The 11,159-nt window shown below is 48.3% G+C and overlaps 6 non-coding genes across 6 annotated transcripts; all 6 read left to right on the forward strand.

Moving 5' to 3' along the window:
* Nucleotides 1–1,391: 1,391 nt before the first annotated feature.
* On the forward strand, nucleotides 1,392–1,464 carry trnar-ucg. Its single transcript has one exon. It is a non-coding gene; the product is annotated as a tRNA-Arg (tRNA).
* A 360-nt stretch (nucleotides 1,465–1,824) lies between these two features.
* On the forward strand, nucleotides 1,825–1,898 carry trnai-aau. Its single transcript has one exon. It is a non-coding gene; the product is annotated as a tRNA-Ile (tRNA).
* A 1,990-nt stretch (nucleotides 1,899–3,888) lies between these two features.
* On the forward strand, nucleotides 3,889–3,961 carry trnar-ucg. The gene has a single exon. It is a non-coding gene; the product is annotated as a tRNA-Arg (tRNA).
* Nucleotides 3,962–4,321: 360 nt separating this feature from the next.
* On the forward strand, nucleotides 4,322–4,395 carry trnai-aau. The gene has a single exon. It is a non-coding gene; the product is annotated as a tRNA-Ile (tRNA).
* A 1,988-nt stretch (nucleotides 4,396–6,383) lies between these two features.
* trnar-ucg lies at nucleotides 6,384–6,456 on the forward strand. Its single transcript has one exon. It is a non-coding gene; the product is annotated as a tRNA-Arg (tRNA).
* A 359-nt stretch (nucleotides 6,457–6,815) lies between these two features.
* trnai-aau lies at nucleotides 6,816–6,889 on the forward strand. The gene has a single exon. It is a non-coding gene; the product is annotated as a tRNA-Ile (tRNA).
* Nucleotides 6,890–11,159: the final 4,270 nt, after the last annotated feature.

Genomic DNA, 11,159 nt, shown 5'->3' on the forward strand with positions numbered 1-11,159 from the left:
GATGATGGTGGAGGCTTTGAAGCAGGCTGGCACATGGCATGACTCCAGTGAGGTGTTAAAAATGTCTGTAAACACCGGAGACAGCTGATCAGCACAGTGCTTCAGGGTGGATGGGGAGACAGAGTCCGGCCCCGCTGCTTTGCGAGGTTTCTGCCTCCTGAACAGTCTGTTAACATCCCTCTCTTGGATGGTAACAGAGGGGGATGAGATGGTGGACTGTGGCCGATCAGTGGTGTGACGGGGGATGGTGTCAGGTCTGTCCCATTGTCTTTCAAAGCGACAGTAAAACTGGTTCAACTCGTTGGCAAGGCGTGAGTCGTTCATGGAGTGGGGGGATTTAGGTTTGTAGCTGCTGATCCGTCTGAATCCTCTCCAGACAGAAGCAGAGTCATTCCCTGAGGACTGGTCTTGTAGTCTCTCTGCATACAGCTGTTTAGCATCTCGCACCGCCTTGCTAAACCTGTACTTTGACTCCTTAAACCTGGCCCGGTCTCCACTCCTAATCGCCTCTTCCTTTTCCAACCTCAGCTGTCTGAGCTTAGCTGTGAACCAGGGTCTGTCATTGTTATAACTCACCCTGCTGCGTGTTGGAATGCAGCTGTCCTCACAGAAGCTGATGTAGGATGTCACAGCCTCTGTAAACTCATCCAGATTGTTGGTAGCAGTCCTGAAAACATCCCAGTCAGTGCAGTCCAAGCATGCCTGAAGATCCTCTACAGCTTGACTGCTCCATTTCTTTGATGTCCTCACTACAGGTTTACAGAGTTTTAATTTCTGTCTGTAAGCAGGAATCAGGTGGACCATGACATGATCAGAGTGTCCCAGTGGAGCGCGTCTAACGGCGAGATAGGCACTGCTAACTGTGGTGTAACAGTGATCCAAAGTGTTCCCCTCTCTGGTTGGACACTTAATGAACTGTCTGTATTTGGGGAGTTCTTGGCAGAGGTTTCCTTTGTTAAAGTCACCAAGAACAATAACAAGGGAGTCCGGGTTTGTCTGCTCCACACACAGTATCCGGTCGGCCAGCATGCGCTGTGCGTCCTGCACGTTGGCGTGCGGCAGAATGTAAGCACCAACCAGAATGAATGAAGCAAACTCACGGGGGGAGTAAAGCGGTTTACAGTTTATGATTAAAAATTCCAGATTAGGAGAACAGTGCTGCTGAATGGCGTTTGCATTGTCCTGCTCACAAGCGAGAGCTTTCCGATTTAAACAAATTCTGCCCCTCTTATGCCAAGTTACAAGGACTTTACACATGACAGGATATCCAGTGACTGTTAGCACGGCGCTAAAAGCTACAAGATCTTGAGTTTGATTCCCAAGCTGGCCACTCTTAGTGCTTTGACAAGACCAGATCACCAAGTGTTGTAAGATGTGAGCAAGGGAAACGGGACCGCGTGGCCTAACGGACAAGGCGTCTGACTTCGGATCAGAAGATTGAGGGTTCGAGTCCCTTCGTGGTTGAAGGCCCCTCCGTTATTTATGGAGAAATACTTAAAGCCATCGCGACAGACCGTATAAGAAGTGAGTATTTTCAAGTTTAAACAATTTGTGCTTGCATAGACTTGGGGGCACTTTGCACACGACTGAACATCCAAAACTTGTCCGTTTCTTTTTTTTTTACTTCTGGAGGACAAATTGTTTAAAAAAAGAACCACAAAAGCAGGCGGCTCAGGTCAAAGGTTTTGAGTGTACTGCTCACCTGGAAGGTGGTCACACATGACTTAACATCCAGTATGGAGCCATTGTCTGTTTTAGTCTGTCCCTGTTGTTTTATGCATTGAATTTTGTTAGCAAAAAGAAAGAAAGAAGCACCCCACAGCAGGCCGGTTAGCTCAGATGGTTAGAGCGTGGTGCTAATAACGCCAAGGTCATGGGTTCAACCCCCATACTGGCCAGTGGTGACCATTTAACAACTCGACGTCAGAATCAGAAGGAGCTTTGTTGCCAAGTACCTTCTTACACATACAAGGAATTTGCTTTGGTGTTGAGGTGCTACACCCAGACAGACATACAGCTGACATAAATAGATGTAGAAATATGTAATAAACAAATGCAAGTTATATATGAAGAATAGAGAAAAATAATACAACTGACAATATAAAAAAATGGAACAACAACCACTTACAATTAACAACAAATATTTGTGGCGAGAGGTTTTGGTCCTGATGGACCGCAGCCTCTTGCCAGAGGGGAGAGTCTGAAACAGTTTGTGACCGGGATGGGAGGCGTCAGCTGCTGCAGTCTTTCCTGCTCGCCTCAGAGTCCTGGAGGCGTGCAGGTCCTGAAGCGATGCAAGATTGCAGTCAATCACCTTCTCTGCAGAGCGAATGATACGCTGCAGCCTGCCCTTGCCCCGGGAGTGGGTCTATGATGGATTTAAGGTGGGACAACACAAGGCGCTCCAAAGACTTCATCACCACAGAGGTCAGGGCGACGGGTCTGTAGTCATTTAGTCCCGTGGTCCTTGGTTTTTTGGGGACAGGGATGATGGTGGAGGCTTTGAAGCAGGCTGGCACATGGCATGACTCCAGTGAGGTGTTAAAAATGTCTGTAAACACCGGAGACAGCTGATCAGCACAGTGCTTCAGGGTGGATGGGGAGACAGAGTCCGGCCCCGCTGCTTTGCGAGGTTTCTGCCTCCTGAACAGTCTGTTAACATCCCTCTCTTGGATGGTAAGAGAGGGGGAGGAGGTGGGGGATGAGATGGTGGGCTGTGGCCGATCAGTGGTGTGACGGGGGATGGTGTCAGGTCTGTCCCATTGTCTTTCAAAGCGACAGTAAAACTGGTTCAACTCGTTGGCAAGGCGTGAGTCGTTCATGGAGTGGGGGGATTTAGGTTTGTAGCTGCTGATCCGTCTGAATCCTCTCCAGACAGAAGCAGAGTCATTCCTGAGGACTGGTCTTGTAGTCTCTCTGCATACAGCTGTTTAGCATCTCGCACCGCCTTGCTAAACCTGTACTTTGACTCCTTAAACCTGGCCCGGTCTCCACTCCTAATCGCCTCTTCCTTTTCCAACCTCAGCTGTCTGAGCTTAGCTGTGAACCAGGGTCTGTCATTGTTATAACTCACCCTGCTGCGTGTTGGAATGCAGCTGTCCTCACAGAAGCTGATGTAGGATGTCACAGCCTCTGTAAACTCATCCAGATTGTTGGTAGCAGTCCTGAAAACATCCCAGTCAGTGCAGTCCAAGCATGCCTGAAGATCCTCTACAGCTTGACTGCTCCATTTCTTTGATGTCCTCACTACAGGTTTACAGAGTTTTAATTTCTGTCTGTAAGCAGGAATCAGGTGGACCATGACATGATCAGAGTGTCCCAGTGGAGCGCGTCTAACGGCGAGATAGGCACTGCTAACTGTGGTGTAACAGTGATCCAAAGTGTTCCCCTCTCTGGTTGGACACTTAATGAACTGTCTGTATTTGGGGAGTTCTTGGCAGAGGTTTCCTTTGTTAAAGTCACCAAGAACAATAACAAGGGAGTCCGGGTTTGTCTGCTCCACACACAGTATCCGGTCGGCCAGCATGCGCTGTGCGTCCTGCACGTTGGCGTGCGGCAGAATGTAAGCACCAACCAGAATGAATGAAGCAAACTCACGGGGGGAGTAAAGCGGTTTACAGTTTATGATTAAAAATTCCAGATTAGGAGAACAGTGCTGCTGAATGGCGTTTGCATTGTCCTGCTCACAAGCGAGAGCTTTCCGATTTAAACAAATTCTGCCCCTCTTATGCCAAGTTACAAGGACTTTACACATGACAGGATATCCAGTGACTGTTAGCACGGCGCTAAAAGCTACAAGATCTTGAGTTTGATTCCCAAGCTGGCCACTCTTAGTGCTTTGACAAGACCAGATCACCAAGTGTTGTAAGATGTGAGCAAGGGAAACGGGACCGCGTGGCCTAACGGACAAGGCGTCTGACTTCGGATCAGAAGATTGAGGGTTCGAGTCCCTTCGTGGTTGAAGGCCCCTCCGTTATTTATGGAGAAATACTTAAAGCCATCGCGACAGACCGTATAAGAAGTGAGTATTTTCAAGTTTAAACAATTTGTGCTTGCATAGACTTGGGGGCACTTTGCACACGACTGAACATCCAAAACTTGTCCGTTTCTTTTTTTTTTACTTCTGGAGGACAAATTGTTTAAAAAAAGAACCACAAAAGCAGGCGGCTCAGGTCAAAGGTTTTGAGTGTACTGCTCACCTGGAAGGTGGTCACACATGACTTAACATCCAGTATGGAGCCATTGTCTGTTTTAGTCTGTCCCTGTTGTTTTATGCATTGAATTTTGTTAGCAAAAAGAAAGAAAGAAGCACCCCACAGCAGGCCGGTTAGCTCAGATGGTTAGAGCGTGGTGCTAATAACGCCAAGGTCATGGGTTCAACCCCCATACTGGCCAGTGGTGACCATTTAACAACTCGACGTCAGAATCAGAAGGAGCTTTGTTGCCAAGTACCTTCTTACACATACAAGGAATTTGCTTTGGTGTTGAGGTGCTACACCAGACAGACATACAGCTGACATAAATAGATGTAGAAATATGTAATAAACAAATGCAAGTTATATATGAAGAATAGAGAAAAATAATACAACTGACAATATAAAAAAATGGAACAACAACCACTTACAATTAACAACAAATATTTGTGGCGAGAGGTTTTGGTCCTGATGGACCGCAGCCTCTTGCCAGAGGGGAGAGTCTGAAACAGTTTGTGACCGGGATGGGAGGCGTCAGCTGCTGCAGTCTTTCCTGCTCGCCTCAGAGTCCTGGAGGCGTGCAGGTCCTGAAGCGATGCAAGATTGCAGTCAATCACCTTCTCTGCAGAGCGAATGATACGCTGCAGCCTGCCCTTGCCCCGGGAGTGGGTCTATGATGGATTTAAGGTGGGACAACACAAGGCGCTCCAAAGACTTCATCACCACAGAGGTCAGGGCGACGGGTCTGTAGTCATTTAGTCCCGTGGTCCTTGGTTTTTTGGGGACAGGGATGATGGTGGAGGCTTTGAAGCAGGCTGGCACATGGCATGACTCCAGTGAGGTGTTAAAAATGTCTGTAAACACCGGAGACAGCTGATCAGCACAGTGCTTCAGGGTGGATGGGGAGACAGAGTCCGGCCCCGCTGCTTTGCGAGGTTTCTGCCTCCTGAACAGTCTGTTAACATCCCTCTCTTGGATGGTAAGAGAGGGGAGGAGGTGGGGGATGAGATGGTGGACTGTGGCCGATCAGTGGTGTGACGGGGGATGGTGTCAGGTCTGTCCCATTGTCTTTCAAAGCGACAGTAAAACTGGTTCAACTCGTTGGCAAGGCGTGAGTCGTTCATGGAGTGGGGGGATTTAGGTTTGTAGCTGCTGATCCGTCTGAATCCTCTCCAGACAGAAGCAGAGTCATTCCTGAGGACTGGTCTTGTAGTCTCTCTGCATACAGCTGTTTAGCATCTCGCACCGCCTTGCTAAACCTGTACTTTGACTCCTTAAACCTGGCCCGGTCTCCACTCCTAATCGCCTCTTCCTTTTCCAACCTCAGCTGTCTGAGCTTAGCTGTGAACCAGGGTCTGTCATTGTTATAACTCACCCTGCTGCGTGTTGGAATGCAGCTGTCCTCACAGAAGCTGATGTAGGATGTCACAGCCTCTGTAAACTCATCCAGATTGTTGGTAGCAGTCCTGAAAACATCCCAGTCAGTGCAGTCCAAGCATGCCTGAAGATCCTCTACAGCTTGACTGCTCCATTTCTTTGATGTCCTCACTACAGGTTTACAGAGTTTTAATTTCTGTCTGTAAGCAGGAATCAGGTGGACCATGACATGATCAGAGTGTCCCAGTGGAGCGCGTCTAACGGCGAGATAGGCACTGCTAACTGTGGTGTAACAGTGATCCAAAGTGTTCCCCTCTCTGGTTGGACACTTAATGAACTGTCTGTATTTGGGGAGTTCTTGGCAGAGGTTTCCTTTGTTAAAGTCACCAAGAACAATAACAAGGGAGTCCGGGTTTGTCTGCTCCACACACAGTATCCGGTCGGCCAGCATGCGCTGTGCGTCCTGCACGTTGGCGTGCGGCAGAATGTAAGCACCAACCAGAATGAATGAAGCAAACTCACGGGGGGAGTAAAGCGGTTTACAGTTTATGATTAAAAATTCCAGATTAGGAGAACAGTGCTGCTGAATGGCGTTTGCATTGTCCTGCTCACAAGCGAGAGCTTTCCGATTTAAACAAATTCTGCCCCTCTTATGCCAAGTTACAAGGACTTTACACATGACAGGATATCCAGTGACTGTTAGCACGGCGCTAAAAGCTACAAGATCTTGAGTTTGATTCCCAAGCTGGCCACTCTTAGTGCTTTGACAAGACCAGATCACCAAGTGTTGTAAGATGTGAGCAAGGGAAACGGGACCGCGTGGCCTAACGGACAAGGCGTCTGACTTCGGATCAGAAGATTGAGGGTTCGAGTCCCTTCGTGGTTGAAGGCCCCTCCGTTATTTATGGAGAAATACTTAAAGCCATCGCGACAGACCGTATAAGAAGTGAGTATTTTCAAGTTTAAACAATTTGTGCTTGCATAGACTTGGGGGCACTTTGCACACGACTGAACATCCAAAACTTGTCCGTTTCTTTTTTTTTTACTTCTGGAGGACAAATTGTTTAAAAAAGAACCACAAAAGCAGGCGGCTCAGGTCAAAGGTTTTGAGTGTACTGCTCACCTGGAAGGTGGTCACACATGACTTAACATCCAGTATGGAGCCATTGTCTGTTTTAGTCTGTCCCTGTTGTTTTATGCATTGAATTTTGTTAGCAAAAAGAAAGAAAGAAGCACCCCACAGCAGGCCGGTTAGCTCAGATGGTTAGAGCGTGGTGCTAATAACGCCAAGGTCATGGGTTCAACCCCCATACTGGCCAGTGGTGACCATTTAACAACTCGACGTCAGAATCAGAAGGAGCTTTGTTGCCAAGTACCTTCTTACACATACAAGGAATTTGCTTTGGTGTTGAGGTGCTACACCAGACAGACATACAGCTGACATAAATAGATGTAGAAATATGTAATAAACAAATGCAAGTTATATATGAAGAATAGAGAAAATAATACAACTGACAATATAAAAAAATGGAACAACAACCACTTACAATTAACAACAAATATTTGTGGCGAGAGGTTTTGGTCCTGATGGACCGCAGCCTCTTGCCAGAGGGAGAGTCTGAAACAGTTTGTGACCGGGATGGGAGGCGTCAGCTGCTGCAGTCTTTCCTGCTCGCCTCAGAGTCCTGGAGGCGTGCAGGTCCTGAAGCGATGCAAGATTGCAGTCAATCACCTTCTCTGCAGAGCGAATGATACGCTGCAGCCTGCCCTTGCCCCGGGAGTGGGTCTATGATGGATTTAAGGTGGGACAACACAAGGCGCTCCAAAGACTTCATCACCACAGAGGTCAGGGCGACGGGTCTGTAGTCGTTTAGTCCCGTGGTCCTTGGTTTTTTGGGGACAGGGATGATGGTGGAGGCTTTGAAGCAGGCTGGCACATGGCATGACTCCAGTGAGGTGTTAAAATGTCTGTAAACACCGGAGACAGCTGATCAGCACAGTGCTTCAGGGTGGATGGGGACAGAGTCCGGCCCCGCTGCTTTGCGAGGTTTCTGCCTCCTGAACAGTCTGTTAACATCCCTCTCTTGGATGGTAAGAGAGGGGGAGGAGGTGGGGGATGAGATGGTGGACTGTGGCCGATCAGTGGTGTGACGGGGGATGGTGTCAGGTCTGTCCCATTGTCTTTCAAAGCGACAGTAAAACTGGTTCAACTCGTTGGCAAGGCGTGAGTCGTTCATGGAGTGGGGGGATTTAGGTTTGTAGCTGCTGATCCGTCTGAATCCTCTCCAGACAGAAGCAGAGTCATTCCTTGAGGACTGGTCTTGTAGTCTCTCTGCATACAGCTGTTTAGCATCTCGCACCGCCTTGCTAAACCTGTACTTTGACTCCTTAAACCTGGCCCGGTCTCCACTCCTAATCGCCTCTTCCTTTTCCAACCTCAGCTGTCTGAGCTTAGCTGTGAACCAGGGTCTGTCATTGTTATAACTCACCCTGCTGCGTGTTGGAATGCAGCTGTCCTCACAGAAGCTGATGTAGGATGTCACAGCCTCTGTAAACTCATCCAGATTGTTGGTAGCAGTCCTGAAAACATCCCAGTCAGTGCAGTCCAAGCATGCCTGAAGATCCTCTACAGCTTGACTGCTCCATTTCTTTTGTCCTCACTACAGGTTTACAGAGTTTTAATTTCTGTCTGTAAGCAGGAATCAGGTGGACCATGACATGATCAGAGTGTCCCAGTGGAGCGCGTCTAACGGCGAGATAGGCACTGCTAACTGTGGTGTAACAGTGATCCAAAGTGTTCCCCTCTCTGGTTGGACACTTAATGAACTGTCTGTATTTGGGGAGTTCTTGGCAGAGGTTTCCTTTGTTAAAGTCACCAAGAACAATAACAAGGGAGTCCGGGTTTGTCTGCTCCACACACAGTATCCGGTCGGCCAGCATGCGCTGTGCGTCCTGCACGTTGGCGTGCGGCAGAATGTAAGCACCAACCAGAATGAATGAAGCAAACTCACGGGGGAGTAAAGCGGTTTACAGTTTATGATTAAAAAATTCCAGATTAGGAGAACAGTGCTGCTGAATGGCGTTTGCATTGTCCTGCTCACAAGCGAGAGCTTTCCGATTTAAACAAATTCTGCCCCTCTTATGCCAAGTTACAAGGACTTTACACATGACAGGATATCCAGTGACTGTTAGCACGGCGCTAAAAGCTACAAGATCTTGAGTTTGATTCCCAAGCTGGCCACTCTTAGTGCTTTGACAAGACCAGATCACCAAGTGTTTGTAAGATGTGAGCAGGGAAACGGGACCGCGTGGCCTAACGGACAAGCGTCTGACTTCGGATCAGAAGATTGAGGGTTCGAGTCCCTTCGTGGTTGAAGGCCCCTCCGTTATTTATGGAGAAATACTTAAAGCCATCGCGACAGACCGTATAAGAAGTGAGTATTTTCAAGTTTAAACAATTTGTGCTTGCATAGACTTGGGGCACTTTGCACACGACTGAACATCCAAAACTTGTCCGTTTCTTTTTTTTTTACTTCTGGAGGACAAATTGTTTAAAAAAAGAACCACAAAAGCAGCAGGCGCTCGGTCAAAGGTTTGAGTGTACTGCTCACCTGGAAGGTGGTCACACATGACTTCATCCAGTATGGAGCCATTTCTGTTTTTAGTCTGTCCCTGTTGTTTTGCATTGAATTTTGTTAGCAAAAAGAAAGAAAGAAGCACCCCACAGCAGGCCGGTTAGCTCAGATGGTTAGAGCGTGGTGCTAATAACGCCAAGGTCATGGTTCAACCCCCATACTGGCCAGTGGGACCATTTAACAACTCGACGTCAGAATCAGAAGGACTTTGTTGCCAAGTACCTTCTTACACATACAAGGAATTTGCTTTGGTGTTGAGGTGCTACACCCGACAGACATACAGCTGACATAAATAGATGTAGAAATATGTAATAAACAAATGCAAGTTATATATAAGAATAGAGAAAATAATACAACTGACAATATAAAAAATGGAACAACAACCACTTACAATTACACAAATATTTGTGGCGAGAGGTTTTGGTCCTGATGGACCGCAGCCTCTTGCCAGAGGGAGAGTCTGAAACAGTTTGTGACCGGGATGGGAGGCGTCAGCTGCTGCAGTCCTTTCCTGCTCGCCTCAGAGTCCTGGAGGCGTGCAGGTCCTGAGCGATGCAAGATTGCAGTCAATCACCTTCTCTGCAGGCGAATGATACGCTGCAGCCTGCCCTTGCCCCGGGAGTGGGTCTATGATGGATTTAAGGTGGACAACACAAGGCGCTCCAAAGACTTCATCACCACAAGGTCAGGGCGACGGGTCTGTAGTCTTTAGTCCCGTGGTCCTTGGTTTTTTGGGGACAGGGATGATGGTGGAGGCTTTGAAGCAGGCTGGCACATGGCATGACTCCAGTGAGGTGTTAAAAATGTCTGTAAACACCGGAGACAGCTGATCAGCACAGTGCTTCAGGGTGGATGGGAGACAGAGTCCGCCCCGCTGCTTTGCGAGGTTTCTGCCTCCTGAACAGTCTGTTAACATCCCTCTCTTGGATGGTAAGAGAGGGGAGGAGGTGGGGGATGAGATGGTGGACTGTGGCCGATCAGTGGTGTGACGGGGGATGGTGTCAGGTCTGTCCCATTGTCTTTCAAAGCGACAGTAAAACTGGTTCAACCGTTGGCAAGGCTGAGTCGTTCATGGAGTGGGGGATTTAGGTTTTGTAGCTGCTGATCCGTCTGAATCCTCTCCAGACAGAAGCAGAGTCATTCCTGAGGACTGGTCTTGTAGTCTCTCTGCATACAGCTGTTTAGCATCTCGCACCGCCTTGCTAAACCTGTACTTTGACTCCTTAAACCTGGCCCGGTCTCCACTCCTAATCGCCTCTTCCTTTTCCAACCTCAGCTGTCTGAGCTTAGCTGTGAACCAGGTCTGTCATTGTTATAACTCACCCTGCTGCGTGTTGGAATGCAGCTGTCCTCACAGAAGCTGATGTAGGATGTCACAGCCTCTGTAAACTCATCCAGATTGTTGGTAGCAGTCCTGAAACATCCCAGTCAGTGCAGTCCAAGCATGCCTGAAGATCCTCTACAGCTTGACTGCTCCATTTCTTTGATGTCCTCACTACAGGTTTACAGAGTTTTAATTTCTGTCTGTAAGCAGGAATCAGGTGGACCATGACATGATCAGAGTGTCCCAGTGAGCGCGTCTAACGGCGAGATAGGCCTGCTAACTGTGGTGTAACAGTGATCCAAAGTGTTTCCCCTCTCTGGTTGGACACTTAATGAACTGTCTGTATTTGGGGAGTTCTTGGCAGAGGTTTCCTTGTTAAAGTCACCAAGAACAATAACAAGGGAGTCCGGGTTTTGTCTGCTCCACACACAGTATCCGGTCGGCCAGCATGCGCTGTGCGTCCTGCACGTTGGCGTGCGGCAGAATGTAAGCACCAACCAGAATGAATGAAGCAAACTCACGGGGGAGTAAAGCGGTTTACAGTTTATGATTAAAAATTCCAGATTAGGAGAACAGTGCTGCTGATGGCGTTTGCATTGTCCTGCTCACAAGCGAGAGCTTTCCGATTTA

This window comes from Micropterus salmoides, unplaced genomic scaffold, assembly GCF_014851395.1.
Source record: "Micropterus salmoides isolate LMB-PRFRI ecotype aquatic unplaced genomic scaffold, ASM1485139v1 Ms_hic_scaffold_1, whole genome shotgun sequence".
NCBI lineage: Eukaryota > Metazoa > Chordata > Actinopteri > Centrarchiformes > Centrarchidae > Micropterus > Micropterus salmoides.